The 23115-nt window shown below is 26.3% G+C and overlaps 1 long non-coding RNA gene and 1 pseudogene across 1 annotated transcript; one reads left to right on the top strand and one right to left on the bottom strand.

Moving 5' to 3' along the window:
* The first annotated feature begins 3819 nt into the window (after positions 1-3819).
* On the top strand, positions 3820-9111 carry LOC112599877. The gene is made up of 4 exons (XR_003114973.1): positions 3820-5036; positions 5120-5266; positions 5940-6010; positions 8939-9111. It is a non-coding gene; the product is annotated as an uncharacterized LOC112599877 (long non-coding RNA).
* A 382-nt stretch (positions 9112-9493) lies between these two features.
* On the bottom strand, positions 9494-11011 carry LOC112599878 (annotated as a pseudogene).
* Between the last annotated feature and the right edge of the window lie 12104 nt (positions 11012-23115).

The following is a 23115-nucleotide window of genomic DNA, read 5'->3' as shown; positions in this document are numbered from 1 at the left end:
ACTCCATGAACACATTATAACAGTGATTTTCTTCTTAACTTTGAACTAATTTTATGACAATGCATAAAGACGAATATCAATCATGATAATATTATATTAATTCTGGTCTTTTAAACATTTATTGAATTTTCCTCCAGTTTTTGTTGTTTCATGAAAAGTAACTCATGAATTAAGTTAAAAATTAAATTTAAATCAAATGAAAATTAATCATTGTACCTAGTTGTATTTGTAATTCGTAATAAAATATAATATACATAATGTAAACTCGATAATTATTATTTATTGTACAATTTTGTTTTATCCCATTTTGTGTTTTAGTTTGTAGGTATATTAAAAATATTTCATGAGCTAAAATGTTATATAATATATATCACACATTTAATTTGTAATGATTAAATTTAAACTATCAATTTTCTTAAATATTTAAAAAAAATTTTTATGGTTAATTTTTATACAAAATAAGTAAGATATTACCAATAAATATAAATATTTAAAGTAAACGCATCATTTATTTTGTTAGATATGTAAAACTATAAACTATAAAGTAAAATTATGAGCAATGTGTAAATTCAATTTAAGTAAACCCAATTTTCGATTAAGCTAGTTTTAAAAACTTGGACCTAGATTTACCACACATAGAAACATATCTTAAAAATAAAACGAATAAATTTAATCATCTATAAATTGTCTGATAGTCTTAATTTTCCAATATTTACTTAATACGCTCGAAGCAAAATATACCGAAAGTTCCTGCCCACCTTCATTACTTATATATTAAATCAATTCTTTAATTTTTAGTGAGGAAAGTTTATACAATAAGGATACTTATACAATTAATAATACGCACGTTTTATTATGGCCGGCAGAATAATGCGGTTGACGACGGCTGACTCGTATGCGAAACTGATCGTACATACACGAGTGACGAAAACACGACCGCGAGCATTCCATGTTTTGTTATTAATATTATCGATGAGAAATTATAAATAACCGTCGTTGAATGTCTGTACCCGCATGCAATCGCCAACGTGCATACTGCGAACATGATATTAGATTGCCATTAGATCTAGCGGACTATGGCGCGACGCGGCCGTAGTGTTGCGGATTAATCAATCCTAATGAACTTAAAAGAAAATCCACAAAATATTATACTATGAAATACTAAATTAATACAATCAAAAATTTTTTTATAAAAATATTACATTATTAATATAAAAAAAAAATTATTTTTTCAATTTCTGAAGTGTATGCTGTGCATACACAGTATACGCACACGCTACGCCACTGAATGAAAGTCACATTTTGGTGCACGTGCCACCCTGGCTACGACACTGTTATTGGGTATCACCTAGTAATAAATTTAAAAATGAAAAAAAAAATTTAGATTTACAATTAAAAAAAAAAAAAAAAATACAGAAAATTTGGATAGGTCTGCATAATTAAATTTATTTCGTGAAATATTTTTTCGACAGCTGTAGTCCGCTTTATAGTTGAATAGGGCACTTGGCGTCCCAGTGGGATCTTTTTCAACTGGTATACAATCATTAATCATACATTAATATTTTATAATTTATAAGCTAAAAGGTATATGTATGTAATGCGCAACAGTCAATAATAATTTCAATGATTTTAATTATTTTTGTAAACTACTATTAAAGTGGACCGTAAAAATACATAATATTTTATAGATTATGTGTTTAAAACTAATATTATTTATTGATAACAGTTTTAAACTTATAACATGAAATGACAAAGGAAAAATAAAAAACCTGAGCTGTCACTGGACGCCTGGCAGATGTGAAACATCAACATTATTTTGTAATAGTAATATGCAGAAAAGAACAGATTGCAATAGGAACTAAATAGGTATGTCATAATGATAAAATAAAATATTACGGTTTTTTTTCAGATAATGATGACTGTTTATTTAATAAACATTTATTTTCATTAAATACAAAAATTTACGAATTTATTTCAAATCGTGACTACTTAATTCGTTTAATCAGTGATTTCGGTAATAGTGACATTCGATGTTGCCTCTGACGACGGTATTACTGTGACAATTGGTCTATGGTAGCTGAAGTATGTTATAAAAGTATTGGACATAACATCATCAAGATATCCAATAAATACAGCATCTATTGTTGTTCCGTATCTGGTGGTAGGTTCTCTTGGATTGAGATATAAATGATATGATAAAATAATAACTATAACAAAAACTAACTAATTATAATAATAATGAATATCATGCTGTTTTTTTATTATGATATAATTGGATTGAGATGGCTTAACGCCGGATCGAGTGGCAGAGAATCGCACAGTCGATTGCGCATGGCGACGCATTGCCTCACCGTACACACTAACTGCATATAGACTGTATATATATGTATATTGTATATATACCATCACATAGCGTGGCGACGCCAGAAATCGGTTTTACGTGCGGCTATAGATGTTTCACATCAATAAAGTTATTATCATCTAGAAAAAAAGTAATATACAGTAGTCACTCGATAATTCGAAATTCAGGGGACCAAGTTAAAAATTCGATTTATAGAGGTTTTCGATTTACCGAGTGTTTGAATAATTGAGGGAAAATAATTAATTCGAATTAAAGAGAAAATTATTGTATGTATGTACATTTTACATTTATTTTGACATCTATTTATTATACAAAATATACATACATACATATATATATTATTATATTTTATAATTATTAATTGATATTTATTTATTTTATTATTATATTTTACATATTAAAGAAATCTGTTTTTTTTTTTTTTTGTGATAAATTGCAGGCCAGTGGCCACAATTTGGTTCATAGCGTTGTCTAACTTATTGATAGCATTGAAAATTGTATCGCATCTTTTTTCGTTCATTTCAGATTACTCAAAAAATTGACGTAATCCTGACAAAAGTTTAGATTAGGTAGGTAAGGTACGATAACGTTTATCAACTACGATAATATTAAACCACCAACGTTATAACTAGGGATGAGAAGTTATAGGAGCTAAAATAGACAAAATATGCAAGGAAAAATTATGATATATGCATAAAAAATTTAAAAATATGGAAAAAATATATTATAATATGCAATTTTTTCCATAAATAAAAACATGTTTAAAATAAATTAATATAAATAATATTCCATTAAATTTGTTTCTAATATAAATAATTTTTAACTGAGTGATAAAATAATTAATATAAAAATAAATATATAGTATAAAAATCAATATAAAAATGATTGGTAAGTGTATTGATTATATATTGATAGACTAATTGAATTAAAATAACGTTAAGACGTCAAACACTCACATATTATTATATTGATATATCTATAAACGATTAGATTATACAACAACGGTTGTCATTAGTCAGACTAATTGAGTAATATACGATTAGATAAGATACTAATCCTAGATTTACTTTTATATACCTACCTACTATTAAATGTTACAATTCTACAATTTTAAAATTTGCTATCTGCATTTTTATTTTATTGATTATTGCAGACTACGAACACATACAATTCTATAAAATAATACATTTTTCATGTCAGTTGTATTAAATTCCACATAATTTTACTAAATATGCATTTTTATGCACAAAAAAAACATGAATATGCAACTTTTAAGAAAACTATCAATATATGCAAAAATATGCAAAATTTAAATACCAAATTTCGATTCATTAGGTTATAAAACAGATTTTTAGCTCACCTAGCTATAAATAGAAGATACAGAAAAAAATATGCAAATCCTATAACTTCTCATCCCTAGTTATAACTTATAAGTTTCATTACGATTATGTCAAATACATTGTACGTTATCTTCATATGTATGTACATTGTACATGCATATGAACTTACATATAATCGCGTTTAAGGAAATTCGAATTATAGAGGTTTATGGAATAAAAATTCAAATTGTAGAGTGTGTCCCACCGTCAGACATTTCGAATTATCGAGGGGACCGGAATACATGCATTTTCTTCTAATTATAGAGGTTTTCTCAGGGGACTTAGCGTTTAGTTCGATTTATGGAGTTTTCGAGTTTATGAAGGTTCGAATTAACGAGCGACGACTGTACATATTGCATGTTACATTATGTAAGACTATAGAAATGAGTTTATTACTGGGGGTAAAACCTATCGTACTTAATAATAAACAATTTTACCGGTTTTTTCAAACGCGAGGTCCGAGGCCTACAATAGGCACTGCTTAATAATAAAATTATCGTTTCATAACAGCGTTCTGTACGCAACATCGGCGGCGGTGACCAACTATGACGAGGTTGCGGCGGGGAAACGGTCCGCCACCTGCTCGACGAGGTACGTTCTTATTCCGCGGTGAAAATGTACAACTACCAGGAACTTATATGAACAGGTGCGTGCCGAACGCGAGCAGACGGGGGCTTCGCGTTTTTAGCCGCCTCGGCCTCGACGCCCTAACCGTCGACCGCGCACGTCATTATCCGTATACTTCCTTCCGAATAATATTGTATTATTATCGGATAGTTCCTTACGAATAATTGTATTGTTATCGGATAGTTCCTTCCGAATAATTGTATTATTATCGGATAGTTTGTCAAGTCGTGCGTTCGCGACACGGACGCGTGGGTGTTGAATCGTCCACGCCGAAATTCGGTCATTTTTTTTTATACAAAACACTCCAGAGACTTGATGCCAGTTCGACATGTAAGTATCGGTTTGATACGACCGTAAATGTGATGAAAGAAACGTCCGAGTCAAAAGCGCGGCTCGCCGCTGAACGTCCGACGTCTCGGCGGGCCCAATCGATCGGGGCTCGCGGAACCGTGGTTGGAACCCAGCGAGGAAAACCATGGCCCGAAAAACGATACGAAGTTATCAGGATTCCATGTCGTGTCACGGAGATGTCGTGATCGAAACGACCCTATGTAAGATGAGTTGCCTACAGTCGTGCTCCCGACCCAAATCATGCACTGCCACTCGAATTCGGGTCTGGTACGAAACATCGACAAGTACAACATTTCGACAAATTACAATGTTGACAGGTACAAAATTTCAAAAAAAAAAAAAAAATTAAATTTTTTAATTTAACGTTGAGATAAAATGAACGGTATTCTTTTATATTTAGTATACAAAGATAAGGATAAAATTTTCTTATGCTACTTTGTGGTCAAATCAAATCATTTCGATCATTTCGACAACGCGCGTGTACGATTACTTATGTACCTCGCAGAGCCTGCCGTATCAACTAATCAATAAGCTACATTTTTATAAGGTAATCATTTTTATAATAATATATAAGTATTTATTAAATAATTATTTTGAAATATATAATTTTATTTTGAGTATTTCATGAATTACAAAAATATGTCAACATTTACAAAACATCGACTTGAAACACTTGCTGTTTAATATTAGTTACTATAAAAAATTAAATCAAATTAAAAAATAATATTTCATTAGGCATAGGTTACGAGAGAACAGCATCCAAAACGTCCTACAAAATTACGGAAACGTTTCAGTTATAGAGTTTTTAAGATGAATTACTTACAATATGGCGTTATAATTTTATTTTATTTCATGTTTCATACATTTTATTTTTATTTATAATTTATACCCAATAATATATTTTATTTTATTTATATAATTCGTATATTTCGTATTTTATACATTATTTGATTTTTATAATTCATAATATCCTATATTTTATTTTATTTATATATCATATAAACATTTTATTTATTTAAATAAATTAAAATAATAATAATTTAATTTAATTTTCTGTCGATATTTTGATTGTCGACGTTTCAACTGACTCCCCTCGAATTCAATCCGAATCTTCGATCGAATGATTTCCTAGTCCTTGGTTAAGCACTGTAATTTATAAGACGACAGAAAATAAAATATTAAAAATTATAATAAAATCACGATGCATTACTTATTTTCAGGACGAAGTAATGAATACAAAATGATAATTGATTGATGTCTAATTTTCCCCGTGGATAATAATGATTTATTAGTGAGTAAATGTTTTATTTGACTTTAAACTTACTTAATTTAAATGCATGTTGTGATAAAATATTTAATAACTTATGTTTTTTTTTAATCTATTACGAAATTACTAGTTTTATACATGATAAAGAATGTTTCATTATTTCGTTTATCTTCCGTAGGCTAAAAAACCACTGGACTATTTTTTATAGAAGTCTAATGAATAGATTCATTGATACTGTTTATTGTTTATGATTCAATTCCTATTGAAGGTTAGATTAAAGGATTTAAATTTTGATTGACTTTAGTTTTAGAAACTACATCATTCAGTATAGAAACACGGTATAAAAAAATTCTTATAACACTTACATTAAAAAAAAAAAAAACATATAATTTCTAAAATGTAATATTAATGAACAAAATTATAAGAAAATTAGGTACTTTCATGTTTTAATTTTTAAAACATATTTCCACTCTGAACATATTATACATGTAAACGCATAGAAACGAATACCAATCTTATGAACGTTATGTTAATTTTAGCTTCTAGGCATTTAAACATTCATTGACTATTCTCCAGTTTTTTATTTTGCGTTTACATAAAAAGTAACACATAAATTAAGAAGAAAATTAAATTTAAATCAAATGAAAAATTAATCACTGTAGTTGTATTTGTAATTCGCATTTTATATTTCAACCTATGTTGAATAAGCTAATTATACATAAATTTAATATACATAATGTACACTTAATAATTATTATTTATTACTGAACAATTTTGTTTTTATCCCATTTTTTTATGTTTTTATAGTTTGTAGGTATGATAAAAAAATATTTTATGTGTCATAAAATGTAATATAATATACACCACACGCTTAATTTATAATGATTAAATTTAATGTAGGTATAGTTTTTTCTTAAAATATTTAAAAAAAACTTTTATGGTTAATGTTTTTATACAAAATATAAATAAGTAAGATATTACTAATAAATATAAATATTAAAATTTAAAGCACCATTTATTTTGTTAGCCATTTTTCTTTGAAACATTATTTGGATTGGTATTTTGTTAAAAAATGCAGAATAAATTACGATCTACGTATGTTTAACATCTCAAGGAAATAGTTTTTAAATAAAACAATAAAATTAAGGTAGACCTTCATATCTCCTCTTGAAGTGAATATATAAAAATATAATATAAATTTATTTTTCCCACGTGCCTTAGAGATGGACAGTACGGGTAGAATATTATTTCTCTTTCTATAGGAAAACTAAAATAAACTTACAATATATTTTAAAGTCTATAATATTTCAGTATACCTATGTTACATTACAATTTCTAATATAATAGTATTAAATACTAATAGTAGTATAAATAACGTAAAATATTGTCAGCTTATTAAAACTGAAAATAATTAATAATTATCATAAGTTATCATAAATTAATATTTTCTACTCTTCAAAATCAAGAAACTAATTTTGTTTTTAAAAGTTATGAATGATAATTAACTATTTTAAGTGAAGTATAGGTATCAATCTTAATTAATAACATTGCAATAATTTTTAAAATTTTTTTTTAACTATGGTAAGATGTCCCTTAAGAGTATAAGAGTTGTTTTAAAAATAATTAAAATCAGAATTGATTATAAGTTTTGAAGATAAATTTACATATCTGTAATAATATATAATAGCGTAAAAAAATAAACAATTTTTAATTACTTGATACTTATGAATAATATAATTGTTTATGTATTTTTAGAGTAAATTTGATTTAAAGTAAATCTAATTTTTGATTAAGCTAAAATTATATAACTTAGACTTAGATTCAATCATACATAGAAACTTATGAATTTATCTTAAAAATATCACAAACTTTTTTTATCATGATTTTAAATTAATTTTTGATCTTGAACTCTTCAAAAATAACTTTTAAACATTAATATTATGTTATTGAATAAAACAAATTTAATAATATTTTTATATTCCAAGTAATATTAATTAGTTAGTTAGAAAGAAAAATAATTTATCATATTAAAAAACTTAATTTGTAATTATAACTTTTTTTTTTTTATAGCTATATCACAGTTTAGTAGTTGACACTAATATCGAATTATTATCCTAAGTATAAAACTTTTTATTTTATAAAAAGAAACATAATTAAGGAATGCATTGTAACAATATTAATTATATTTTAATTTATTTAAAAGTAATAACTAATATTATTTTATTTAAATATTGAAAATGTCGTCAAATACGGTATCCCGTCATTTCGTCATGGTAATTTCGACGCATGCCACATTTGATTACGTGTCATTTCATTGCATATACTTTTATTATATATATTCTAAATAATAGTAATAATAATCTAAATAAAACATTCTAAAAAAAACACAAAAATAAATTTTATAATAAATTATACATTTAAATATATATGCAACGAAATGACGCTCGATCAAATGTAGCATGCGTCGAAACTACATGAGACAAAATATCATACGCGTCTCATTGTCAAGTGCTCAAATGACTGTGACGAAATTACGTATAACTGTCAAACACAACTACAAGTTAATTATATATTTTATTTATTGAAAGAGGATTGTTAGGAGTGTTTTATTTTAGCAATAATGTATAATTATTATACCTATCATATTTAATTTTAATATGCGGGTAAAAATTAAAATTTGTAGCTGATTTCGTAATTTTTTTGGTCTATTCAGTGAAATACATAAATTCAATACTATAGAGTATAGGCACTACTTATTAGAGTTTACAAAAATATGTGATAAAATCAAACAAAATAAAAATATTATTACATTTACTTCCATTAAGTAGTTCAAAATGTAATAATACATTTATTACAATTATATTGAAATAATAAATAATAATATTGTTCTGTCGTGACAACAAATATTCCGATATTAATAATAATTAATTACATAATAATAATATGTTGTAGGTAGGTGACATTTTAAATTCGTTGTCACGCATGCATCGAATATGCCTGAACGCTGCACCGAGTCTACAACCCTCTGTCGACGAATAAACTGTAATACGAGTATTAACACAATTGAATATTAATATTTTTATATTGGTCTTTGTAAACATTAGTTAAAATGTCTACTGCATAAACACAGGTATACCTATGTTTAATTGATGTTTATTACGTAGTTTCAGCTACGTACAGTATTGTACTTTTGAAGTTACTCTATACTATATATATTATTTTGTGTGTACCATTTTATTACTTGTTTTTATTACTTATTGTCCCATGATATTTGACATATTATACTTAGAAATGTGTATTATACACAAACAAATATTCAATTGCGCATTTCTTAGATAATATTTGATTATATTTTATACATAAAAAATTCAATATTATTATTATTATATGATTAAAAGAACATAAAATAAGCAGTACTAGTATGAAACAAAATACATAATAGGCATTATAATTATTTAGGATTCACAGTTATAGTCAAAATGTACATTAGTCATTGTACAACTTATGCGTGGACATAAACCATGTACATTTTTTATGTTTAGTTTTGCAGCGAAATTGTCTATCCTGCCAATAACTCGCCGTCAACTACGAGAGACGTTCCGTTTACCATAGTGGAAAAGTCGCTGAGCATGAATTTCACTGCATTAGCAATATCGTCGGTTTCTAAAAAATAGCAATAACACACAATTTAGTATTATAATATAATATATACTGGGTGTCACCAATGGGTGCATTCCCTTATCCGTCATACACGCTATTTTTTTAATTATTATACCTATTTTAAAAAACCTATTTATTGTACAAATATATGTATAGATTGTAGATTACTTAATAAAAAAAAAAAAAATATATAATATATGATATTTATTTTTATGGGTTTTCATTTCGGCACACTCTTCGAATTCTATTGTACACACACTTGCGAATCTGCTCATTGGGATTCGACTTCGTTATAGGTCCAGATTTTTTGGAATCTGATAACGCGATTTTACCCATTCTGGTCAACACGAAAATTGGATTTACGTTGTTTGTACGGATACCATATTGATCTAGCCCGATTGCCATTGATCTGGTTATTTGATTCACGGTTCCTTTAGATGCGCAGTATGTTTTTGATCAGGTATGGTTTTCTAGAAAGTTAAACATAGATGTTGTAAACTAAATCGTGTAATACAATCAAATAGTTCAGTGATTATATTGTAAGACTTAAGCACCCCTATATCTTAATCTGTCGGAAGGCATGTCTGATCTGTTTTTTTCTTAAAGTTCGGTGGCGCCAAACACATATTTCATGTACATCAATAACCTAACTGCCGTGAAAATTGTACGAGTGTGCATTTTATTAGAGTGAAAAAGATTTCATGTGTCTTTCTGCCATAATTTTTTTGAACATGAGAATATCATAACGGCATTAAATTATTTATACATAAAATTATTTGTTTACTATTAACTATGTTTAAAATGTAAAAAGGAAAAGTGATAAAATTTAAGGGTTTGGTAGTCCAAAAAAATTATGTGAGCTATAATCCATTACTACCACTGTTAACATTAATAGATAAAACATTTTTGAATCTAGTCGCGGGGGGTCTGGACTTAAAATACTTAAAATATTCTTAGGTATAAATTAAATTATAAGTCCGTATACTTGTTTCTTTTACGAATTAATGAGATTATGAATCAAAAGGTTTGTGGTTTTTTTTATGATATAATTTGTTTTATAAATTTTTACACGTTAAAAAATGTGGATCCCCTTTTTGAAACATTCCTGGATATGCTCCTGTTTATATGGTATACAAAATGTATAACATTTATAAAACAAAAATTTATTTAGTTACAACAATTGTATATCGAGTGCGGTAGATATTAGTTATTTTGAAAAATATAATCCTTATTCATATCATAATACTTACTGTTAAAAAATGTCGAGAAAACGTTTACAATAGATCCTCTGTTACCGGCATTTATTACTTTTTGGCTACAGCCAGACTTATTCGCACCAAGGCTCTGGCATTGATATTCAAAGTGCTAACAAACCATTTTTATTTATTTAAAAATGCCTTAAGTTATAAGTTATAACAAATAGTAATAGCTGCAGGAATGTCTTCTTGTAAAAAAAAAAAATTATACATTTATGATGGATTATGACTATACAAGTTTAACATTATGTTAACATTGTTTTATTTAATTTATTTTATCGTATTATTAAAATATAATTTTTTATTGATAATCTTTAGGTAGGTAGTATAATATATATATACATATACATATATTTTAAAAATCACTTAAAATTTGAATATTTATTAGGGGGTTATTACAGTAAATATTTTAATTAGGCATACATTAAATGTTGTTATGTACTTAATCATTTTTCAAATCATTGAAAGCATATTATTCACTTTGATTACCTATGTCTTAAGTTAAATATTACAACGAAAAAATTTTATTAATTATCAAATATTATAATAGTTATATGTAAATATACTCAATTTAAATAATTTTTTTTATAGTATATACTTACCGACACCTATAACAATATATTATACTACTCATTTATTATACTAAATCTAAATTATTTTCAATTACAGTCACTTAATTGATTCGATATTCTATAGTAGGTAAGTTACTCACTCAGGTTAGGTAAATACGATAGCATATAGGTAGCTATTATTCTATGTTATTATAATAAAAATAGTGTTAGATTAATAGGTATAGAACATTTGATAAAATAAAATAATAAATGATATTGAGTTATAGTAATTCATAATATTTAAATTTGGAACACTATGGTTATGAATATAACACATTGTAAGTGTGTTATTATTTTAGTGAGGTTAAATATAAGTCTTAAGTTTAGGTATCTAAAAGCTGGATATGCAAAATAATTAACCAAGTATAAATTAATTAATAATTTTATTATTTACTTGATTATTTAATTCAATCAAAAAAACTTTAGTAAATCTACTTAGACATTCCTTATGAAGTTATGACTATTAAAATAGTTACTCAGAACTTTTAAAGTTCAAAGTACAATTTGTTTAGTAAATATTGATATATTTTAATTGATTATACTTGATTTTTGGAAACTCATTTTATAATGTAGGTGTATAAGTATTACCTTCTGTTTTTTTTTTTAGCTAATTCAACAACTTAAATACCTAGTTAGTTAGAATAAATTCCTAGAAAGATCATTTAAAAATATGAAACGTAACGCTTGGGTATATTTTATTGAACTTCTTAGTTCTTAATGGTTTATATTGCACTAAGTAGGCATGAAACAAATATTTAAAATTATAATGTGTATACTTTAAGCTACTTATTTAAAAATGCATCAACTATGAGTATGAAGATTTTTTAAAATATTTTTACAAATAGAATATACCATTTATACAAAAATAATAAAACTATATCAATAAAATACACTAACCATGTCATACATAGAAATCTGTGAGATGATTGTATTTATAATGTCATGATATTAAACAATAATTACAAATTTTTAAATTTTAATAAGACAAAAATTAAAGATCTATTGATTATTGATCAATTATAACGTTATAGTTATGTTAACATATTTTACTAATGCGATTTGTAATGGAATTTCCACATAGTTGTATAAACAATATTATCTGACTTATAATGAATTATTTCCTGTTTCAATAAACCAATGTAGTGTGTAAGCAAACCTATTAAAGATTAGTTGTATTTAGTTACATCGATAATTTTATTACCATACAACAAAAAAAGTAAATTGCTATAAATATGTTATCTATGTGTAATAATAAAAAAAATAAATAAATTTACATTAAATAACAAAAAACAATTTTATAATATACTTTTGCCCTTTATAAAGCTTCAATAGAAATGCATATTTTAACGTTAAATAGAAAATATTATTTTATTTTCCCTATATTTCTAACCACGCTCTTCATAATGATTTCCATATGAAAACAATAGTCGAGGAATCTTTTACACACGATTTCATAAACGACTCCAAACTCATCCTAACCCTCTCATAAAAGATCTTTCCATCCTTACTCTCCCAGGAAATCCTAACCGCCGATTAAAAAGGAAATGGTGCCGTGACCTTTTACAAAACTTTAATGTCTAACCGTTAGACTCTAACGTATCTGGCAAAAAAAAAAAAAAAAATAATAATAATAATAATAATAATAATAACTAACTAATCAATAGCTAAGAGTCACTAATGGGTGGCTGCTTAATTCACAACTTTCATGTCTTTTAATTACTTTCATCATATAAACTTATTGTGCAAAATTGTATAGATTGTTTATGTCAAATAAAAATAAAAAAATAAAAAAAAAAATTTTATACTTACGATGATGATTCAAAAAAAAATTTTAACCGTCCTATAAAATTGTTGTTGATATCATCCCGTGCTCAAGTACAATTTGTACGTTGTAAATATATGTAATATGAATTATTTTCAGTCTGATCACATTATTTTAGTAGCATTATTATATTTTATAAAAAAGAATCTAGGAGATTACCGTTCATATGAAACACGATGTCTTTATTACACAAATATTTTAAAATATTTATATTGATATTTTGATATAATTTATAATGTATTATAAGAAATTAACTGATAGGTAAGATTGGTAAGAACGTATAACTACAATCTACGATTCACAGTAAGACCTAGTAGCGTATTCAGAATCATATTTTATTTCATTTCATTTTATTATTTTTTTCAAGGAAGGTACATACACTACTGATGAGTCTTAAATACGTATACCTATTTACGGAATTATTCTTTTTCCTGCATCAACACATCAATGTGGGCCTCAGCTGCCATCACCAGCTGGTAAACACGACAGTTAGCAGGGACATAGATATGAATCTAAATAACCACCACAAGTACACGCGTGCGCGCACACACACAACATTATATATACGTCGACAAGATTTAGTAAATGACTTGGCGCCGCGTATATGAAAAGAAGAGTATGCACATAAAGAAATATTATGTACGAAAATATAATACAGGGGTAATCAAACTATGCGTCACAACTATCAGAGGAAAGTTGGCAAAGGAAGTCGTAGTAAAAATCGGAAAATAAAATTAATGTAATAATGCAGTGGTTATGTAAACGATAATGAAACACACACGTACAGTTGACCGTGTATAAAACAGTGCGAGAGACTTCCGTTCAAATTTTTATTTGTTCATACACCCTTCGAGTGTCACCCTGCTGAGCATTGTATTGTCCAGTGGCGAGCAGGTACCGAAGGTGGATTGCACTACAGTTTCGATGTTCTGTGTATTTCAGTGTTTTGTTACATTCGTCGTATTCCCACGTTGTCTGTTTTGACCCAGTTTTGATCGCAGTACACATCGACTTCCGGTTAAATGAGGCAAGGGGAAGCTGTGTTTTGCACGTATCACGAGGTTTTAACAAATAACAATAGGACAACTATCTCACCGATAATCTTTTTACTGCACATTTTTTTTCAATTACTAATGGTTTAATACGTATTGAATGTATTTTAGTTATCATAATATTTTATAATTTTATTTGAAATATTGTTCTTTACTATTTTAATAATAATATTTGGTATATCATTTGCGTTAGTAAAAAAATGATTATATACCGTATTTATTTATTATATATCGTAAAATATGTATAAAAAATAATTTTTTACATTTTACATGTCATATGACAGAGATCTAGCTTACCTAACACGCACACAATCTTTAAGTATCGAACATAACTGTTCTTTGTATTTTGTCTGTTGATACGGACAAAATGAAGAGAGGAAATTATTAGTTTTTTTCAATAAAATATAGTTATATAAGTAAATGTATTATTTTTAATTATTACTTACCTGCTAAATATATCTACGCTATGTTGTAAAAACAAATACCTATGTTTTGTATATAAATATGTGTGTGTGTGTATAAAAAAAAATTATATCTCCTAGTTATTCAAAATACTACTTATTTTATTAACCACTTGGGTTCTTATATATTATATATCATCGCCCGATAATGGAATCACTTATATGTGTGGTATACACGCAATGTACAGAGCACACTGTTCGGGAAAATTAACGAAATCGTTTCTACTCAATGAGACGGATACACGAGTGACGTGTTTAAATTCTTTCCACACGATGTACCTACCCAAACACAAATCCCTTAATGTGTGTATATTAACGACGTGTAAAAAGACAATATTATGATGCTCAACAGATCACGAAAACGAGATTCTTAGCCGATTGTCCGTCCGGCATTAATGCAGTAAATTTTTATTGATATAATAAATTGAGTACTCGTTAATGCTGGCTCCGCACGCCGAAAGGCGGAAACCAGATGTATATGTAATGTAAATAATTATATAAAGTACGTAGTAGGTAAACCTGCTACCCATAAAAACCAATGAACCAATGTTATCGGATAGTTTAAGAGTGTATAATTCCGTGTTTAATGTTTAACTAATTTTTAAATGTTAATAATATAAAAGATTGATACTCGTACGTAAACTAACTTACCTAAATCATATTCCTATGTTATACTCGTAGACCTTGTACTATGGATTTGACCTTTTACACGTTTAACGCAAGTGTCAATATCTACGATCATCCGTGAAACAACTGTCTCTTTTTCATAATATATTTATACAATATTGTATTTATAACTAGACTATACATTGAACACATCTTAAAGTGCGTTATAACATTATTTTAAACTTAGATTAATGCTTAACTAATTAATATAAGTATATTAATATGTGTTGTAACTTGTAAGCTTAAAATTACATTTTTAATTCGAATATTATAATTAACAAGATCATAGTTATGGTCAACTATTAACTTTTATAAATGTATTATGTAGTATAAATCAAGTCATGGCTTCAAACAAATGGGATAGCTAAAAATAAACGAAATTATTATGTAACAATTTACCAAATTAAAATGGTTAAAAAAAATAGTGAAAATCACAGTTTGATGTACTTACTACCCTTCCCCTCCTAACATCTCTCTGGGAATGACATTGTTATTGGTTATAAGTTATAACACCTAGTAATTAATTTAAAAATGGAAATAACATTTTAGATTTTTATTTAAAAAAAAAAAAAAATACAGAAAATGTAGATAAAGTTACATGAATAAATTTATTTCGTCAAACATTTTTTCAAATAAGCTGTGATTTACTGTATTATTGAATAGTGCACATAGCGTCCAAGTTCGGCCTTTGCCAACCGAGATGTAATAAATTTATTATTGAAGGTAAAGCCGTATTATGTATAATAATACTGAAAATAATTCTTATTCATTTATCGCTATAATCTCAAATAGATATAATTTAAATATCTGAAATAAATAGGTACTTATTTTTTTTTTGTGTGAAAATTTGAACGATTAACCTATGCCCTCTGTGTTACTGCTAAATACTTTTATTTGATTATGTTTATATTAATATAATATTATTTTTCCGTTAATATAATTATTAGAGTATTATATATTTATTACAATATATTGGAGATTCTCTTTTTTTGCTTAAAAAAAAAGCATTGAAGTAAACAACACAGGTTCTTATATTGATTGTACTTTACGAATATTAGGACTTAAGATAACAATTAAACAGAAATAATGACAAATAAAATAGAATAATAATAATAATAATAACAGTAAAAATATTAAAGGAACTAAATCAAAGATGGAGTTCTCGTTGGAAAGTGACACAATATGTCTCAAAAGCTCTACATAAATAGTATTTTTATATGAATCTAAAAAATATATAGAAAATATATTTGATTTATGACTTTAAAAATATTTAGCTATTATATTATCTATAGCCGTACAAGAGATTCCATCATTTTTATCACACAAAACTCACTAATTACGATTTAAAACAAGGTTTTATTTTTATAATATTTTATAAAAAAAAAGATAAATAAAATAATTGTTAACTTAAATATCATGTTTTTATTTTTACCATTTACTTATCTTATTTTCATTAATTGTAAGTATTGAAATTCATACAAATTCGGTTTAATTTAATAAGAATTATAAAATTACCATTAAAAATCATTTTATTTATAAAAAAATTCATTTTTCTGGGTTTTATTTCTATGAACATTTCAATTCCATCGTTATAGTATAGACCAGCGGTTCTCAAACTTTTTATTTCGCGTACCACTTAAGTATATTATCAATCAGTCGCGTACCACTGATGATTAAAAATCCTACCACCATGCGGCCTTCCACAGTTCCGCGTACCATCATGTAGTCTTTCGCGTACCACTAATGGTACGCGTACCACAGTTTGAGAACCTCTGGTATAGTATAGACACATTTTCACACAAATCTCGTTTTATTGAAATAATCGCTAAACCATAAAATCAACCATGCAACATTGTTGTTTTCAAATAGTTTTAAATGATTTTTAATTTTGAGAAACTTCTCTTAGTACTGACAGTAGTCATTGAAAGAGATAATTATAATCTAAACACTAAATGCTATAAAAATGTTTAGCATTGTACCACATGTTAATTCTATTATACCGATCGGGGCTTGCCGAATCGCAATGAATTTAGTTTTACTATTTCATTCAGTAGAAATGTAGCATATACAATTTTGTCAATTATTTTATAAAATATAAACTTAAAAAAAAAACATAAAAAATTTCCAAAATATTATATTTATGAACACAATTATAACAATGATTTCCTTTCTTAACTCTGAACTAAATTTTTATAAACGCATAAAAAAGAACACCAATCCCATTAATATTGTATTAATTTTAGTGTTTTAAACATTCGTTGAATTTTTCTTCGGTTTTTTTGTGTTTACATGATAAGTTTATTCGTGAATTTAAGATGAAAATTAAATTTAAACCAAATGAAAAATTAGTCATTGTAGTAAATTGTATTTTATACATCAACCTTTAAAAAAGGGCAAACAATAAAATGATAGATTGTTTTTAACCTGAGTGAAGTTAGAAAACTTGTCAATTCTAATTAATTACAGTACAATTTTGTATTTATAACATTTACTATGTTTTTAGATTGTAGCCTGTAGTTGTAACTAAAAGTTATTTCGTGTGTCATTAAATCTAATATAATATTATATATCACACGCTTAATTTATAATCATTAAATTTAAAGTATCATTTATTCTTAAAATTTAAAAAATAAGAACTATTATGGTTAATGTTTTCACACAAAATTTAAATCAGTAATTAATATAAATATTAAAAGTTACTGCACATTTTATTTTCTTAATCATTTTTTCTTGAAACATTATTTTGTAAAAAATTTCAGAATAAATTACGATCTATGTTAAACACATCTCTAGGTGGTAATTTTTATATAATACAATATTAAGAGTAGACCTACATTTGTTCTCTTGAAATGGATGTATAAAAATATAATATAAATATACTTTTTCTCTCGTACCTTAGTGGTGGACAGTACGGCAGATTATTATTTCTCTTTCTTAGACAAAACTAAAATGAATTAATTATAGGTATATTTAAATCTTTATATTATTATAGTATACCTGTGTTGCATTGCGATTTCTAACATAAACAAATATAAATATCTTCAGTCTTAATGCAATACTTGTAACATTTAAAATTACAAGACACCTATTTATGTATAACAAAATAATTTGATGTGTGACAAGTTGTTTTGTGTGCTTTCTTATAATTTATTATATTGTATAATATATTTTTATTTTTATTTAAGTACATAGTACAATTGTATTTTATTAATTTGAATTTATATATTTTATATCCATTAAACACGATAAATGTTCATACAACTCAACTTTTACATTTTGTTCTTTTTGAAACATAACCGTCTTGTTTATTCAAATTGTTCTAAAAAATTATCTTAAGAAGGTTATTATCATTATTTTTAAAGGATATACGTATTCAAAGCTTAATGAAATCGTGAGCTTCTTTGGAGGTTCATATTATCACATAGTAAGAGCATTGTATCAAAAACAACTTACGTATAAGCTTATTTATACTTTTTATTTTATCTTCCGATAGTTTTGAATATTTTTTAAACTTTTATACTTTTTTAAATGGAGTTAAATAGTTTAGTGTTATTAATCAATAATATTTTCAAATATTTGTATTTTAACTATGAAAATTTTATATAAATATAAGTGTGTAAGTATAAAAAAAATTATATTTAACCATATTTATAAACAAAACGTAGGTATTCATTTTTACAATATAGCGTAGATATATTTTGTATGTAAGTAATATTTAAAAATAGTACATTTACTCATATGACTATGTTTTACTTAAAAAACTAATGAATTCCTTTTTGAATTATGTCTGCATCAACCTATTATAATTAAAAATAGATACAGTTGTCATCTGAGTAGTATTTACATTATATTTACATTTTTATTTTAAAAGTTCTTAAATAATGTTTACTCTATAAATTACTATACTAACTTATCGTTTTTTTGAGCGGAATTATAATGTCTATGAAAAGTTTTTTTTTTTCAATTAATACAAAAGAATGCGTCATTCAAATGATAATGTTTAGTTGAAAAATAATCTCGTTGGCTTCAGAGTTTAGAGTTCATATTATATTATATTATTTGGGGTCAAAAGTACGGGACACCAACGAATATCAAATGTCTATATTATTGCGTTTGTTATATTGTACAGATTAATCAATGTCATGAAAACAAAATATATACAATATACATACAGAACAAAATCATTCTTGAATATCTGAAATGTATCGCAGTATTATTTTATTTCATTGTGACGTTGTTTATAGATAGTACAATAATACGAATTCGGTTTTATGCAAAATACTAAATTTTTAAATTTAATACATATTTATTGTATTTATTGTGGTTCTATTTTATTTTTCTTGTTTTTCAATTAATTTGTTGACTCTTTTTTTAAACTTAAAAAATTCCGTACATCCGCGGCTTGAATGATAAAAAACAAGTCAAATATTACATTAATTAAAAATTTAAATATATTAGATACTTAAAGTATAAATAGCACACATAATTGTACAGGTATGTTAAAAAGATTCTGGATTTATAGTAAATAATTTCTTTTAAACAGTTACGTTCGTCAATTAAAGTTTATGTGTGTGTGTCATAACACTTAGTACCGACTTCGCTATCTCTGTCATGTAGCATGTAATATAAAATATATTTTTATATAATATATTTTACGATAATCACGTATGATAATGTAAATTCAATATTTAATGTTATGATGAATAACAGTAAAAATAATCGTTCAAATAAAAATATAAAATATCATGATAACTAAATAAAATACATTAAATACGTATTAAACCATTAGAAATTGAATAAAAGGTTATCGGTGAAGTGATTGTCCCAGTGTTATTTGTTAAAAATCTGGTGATCCGTGTGAGACACTGCTCCTCACCACATTATTTAATTTTAATTAATTAATTAATTCGACGTGTTCTGCGATTCAAATGGGGTCAAAACTGGCAACGTGGGAATCTGATGACAGTAACAACTAATAAAAGCCCGAAATACGCAGATTGATGATTCTATAATGAAATCCACTATCGGTAACTGCTCGCCACCAGGCAATACAATGCTCAGTGGGATGACAATAGAAGGGTGTATCAAAGATATTAAATAAATAACCGGACGATTTTGATCGATAAATTCGTCCGTTTGACATAACTGCTGGTCGATTACGTCGCTCTAGTCTGTAGAGAGAAATTCGAATTTAAAACACGGTGAGCGCTACATTTTGGGAACCCGCTATTTAAAACCAGCGGTTTCTGGGCACGAACGGTCGTACACTTTCCAAAATTATCAATTATCAAATTTCAGTGTTCCTCATAGCCGTGTAAAAATAGTATACGTATAAGGAATCAACAGGTAATGGGTAATGTACTTATCAGTTTTTGTCGTTCACAAACCGAACACAGAATAATGCGATGAGTAAAACGCTAAGGCTTGTAGTGCGAGTATGAAAAACGTATGTACATAAATTGTACCTCAATAAATCATTACTACAAAAAACACAATTTATTCAAAGTGGTTTTTTGTGTTCGTAAACACTGTTATATGATTTCTGTAACATTCGAAAGAGGTTTAGTAGGTACTGACGTATGTTATATTGTCGGTATTTGTTTATGCTCATTATTTTCAAACAAATTTGACACACCATTTTTTATCATATATATGTGCCCATAATATACTGTACCACATACGTGCATAAATGGGCGGGTTATTCTAGTATTGTTAAAATGTTAGGCGATAATTTGGGATCGTTAAGGTCATATGTCATATCCTATAAAAGTATTCGATTGTTCGGTTCGCCTTCATTTTTAAATAGATTTATATTTTTACTGCTTCAATTTTCTACATAGTACATAGTAGTTCAGTTGAAAACAGATAATAATTCCCCCTCCCCGTTGTTTCACGTGCGGTTTCTTCCGATCTAATATTCGACATCGTATAAATATTAACTAAATAAGTATATTAGTATAACAATTATATTCTAAAGAAACACAAATCAAACTAATGGTAAATTAACTCCACACACGTATAAAACCGCATATACCTGACCATAGGTAATGCGTATTCAAAATATTTTGCCAACCACGAATATGTGCAACACCGCAAGAACCTGTGGCTTTTGTATATTTATTTATTTATTTATTGAGTAAACGCCTTAAGGCAGTACAACATACAAATTGACAGTGAATGAAACAACGAAATGAAGAAATATTAAAATTACAAAAAGACAGAAAAAAAAACAAAAAACAGCAAATGTTGGTGTTAAAGAATCGTAGCACATAAGTAGGTACAATGAATAGATAAAACAATTGATTAAAAAAAATGTATAATGAGTTGTAATAAGAGCACACAAAGATAAATTTCCACAAACAAATCAAAATTATTTAGTCGGTTATAATATATCTACACGAGGTCAATAGGGTTATTAGAACCGTAAGATAGATTGTGAAACATACATACATTTCTTTGTCTGCACAACCCTCTTTTCATACACACCACTACGTCATATACTCCCTCATCGGCGTATAATTTATAGGTTTGTTGTATATACATGTACATGTACGTACTACATGTATGTTTTTATATACATATTTATATAAGTGTATATGTAATAGTACTTAAACACTTGTGGTGGTTATTCAGTTTCTTATCCGTGTCTCCACTAACCATTGTGTTTACCGTTTACCAATAGACTGTATTGATGCAAAGTAAAAATAATTTTGTTTAAGTATTTAAGTCTCATCAGTAGAGTATCCAGTAAACTGGGAAGGAGGTTATAACATCGATCTCCTAAAGAATTTTAAATAACGTAAGGATTGTTAAATATTCAAACGCTATCATTAATATCAAATATGTATATATAAAATAGATTTAAGACAATACGACAATATGTCGATTCGACGATGTCCGTTTTGGCGAAAATTAATAATGACAAATAATGTAAAATAATATTAAACCGTATTACATAATATTATAATAGGTACCGCAGTTATTTTAAATCATAGATAAATAATTCAAAATAATTATAATTATTTATATTTAATACAGTTAAAAATACAACAATAGGCCTGCACTATTCATAAAAAAAAATATACTCAATATAAAATTTTATTTTAAAGCCATCTTTAAATATATTTCTTGAAAATATAATTTTATTTGATTATTATAATTATTTACTAATATTTTTATTTTTTGATCTGTGTCTTATGCCACACATTGAGATAAAGTATATTACAGGACGTAAGTATATTGCGGTATTGCCGAAACGGTCACGAGAAAATTAGAAAATAATTATAGAACTACATTTTAAACAGATGAGCTTGCTGAAAAATAAAAAATGAATATAAATCTAAAAAAAGATAACTATATACGTATTTAAACTTTTGTTATAATAGTAAAACAATTTTAAAAATAATTGTTACATGTATAATTATAAAGAAATTTACTTATAATTCAAAATAATTAAATTTATTAAATTTAATTACCATTACCTACCCCCTTGGCTCAAACCACAAAAAATTAAACATACCTAATATAATTCTGGGTATGCTACTGGTCACAAGATTTTATTATAAGTCGTAGTCATACATACGAGTACTTCCCTATCGCTT

This window comes from Melanaphis sacchari, unplaced genomic scaffold, assembly GCF_002803265.2.
Source record: "Melanaphis sacchari strain LSU unplaced genomic scaffold, SCAv2.0 Contig561_pilon_pilon, whole genome shotgun sequence".
Taxonomy (NCBI): Eukaryota; Metazoa; Arthropoda; class Insecta; order Hemiptera; family Aphididae; genus Melanaphis; species Melanaphis sacchari.
The sequence above is the reverse complement of the archived record's forward strand: the minus strand, read 5'-3'. Positions and strand labels throughout refer to the sequence as shown.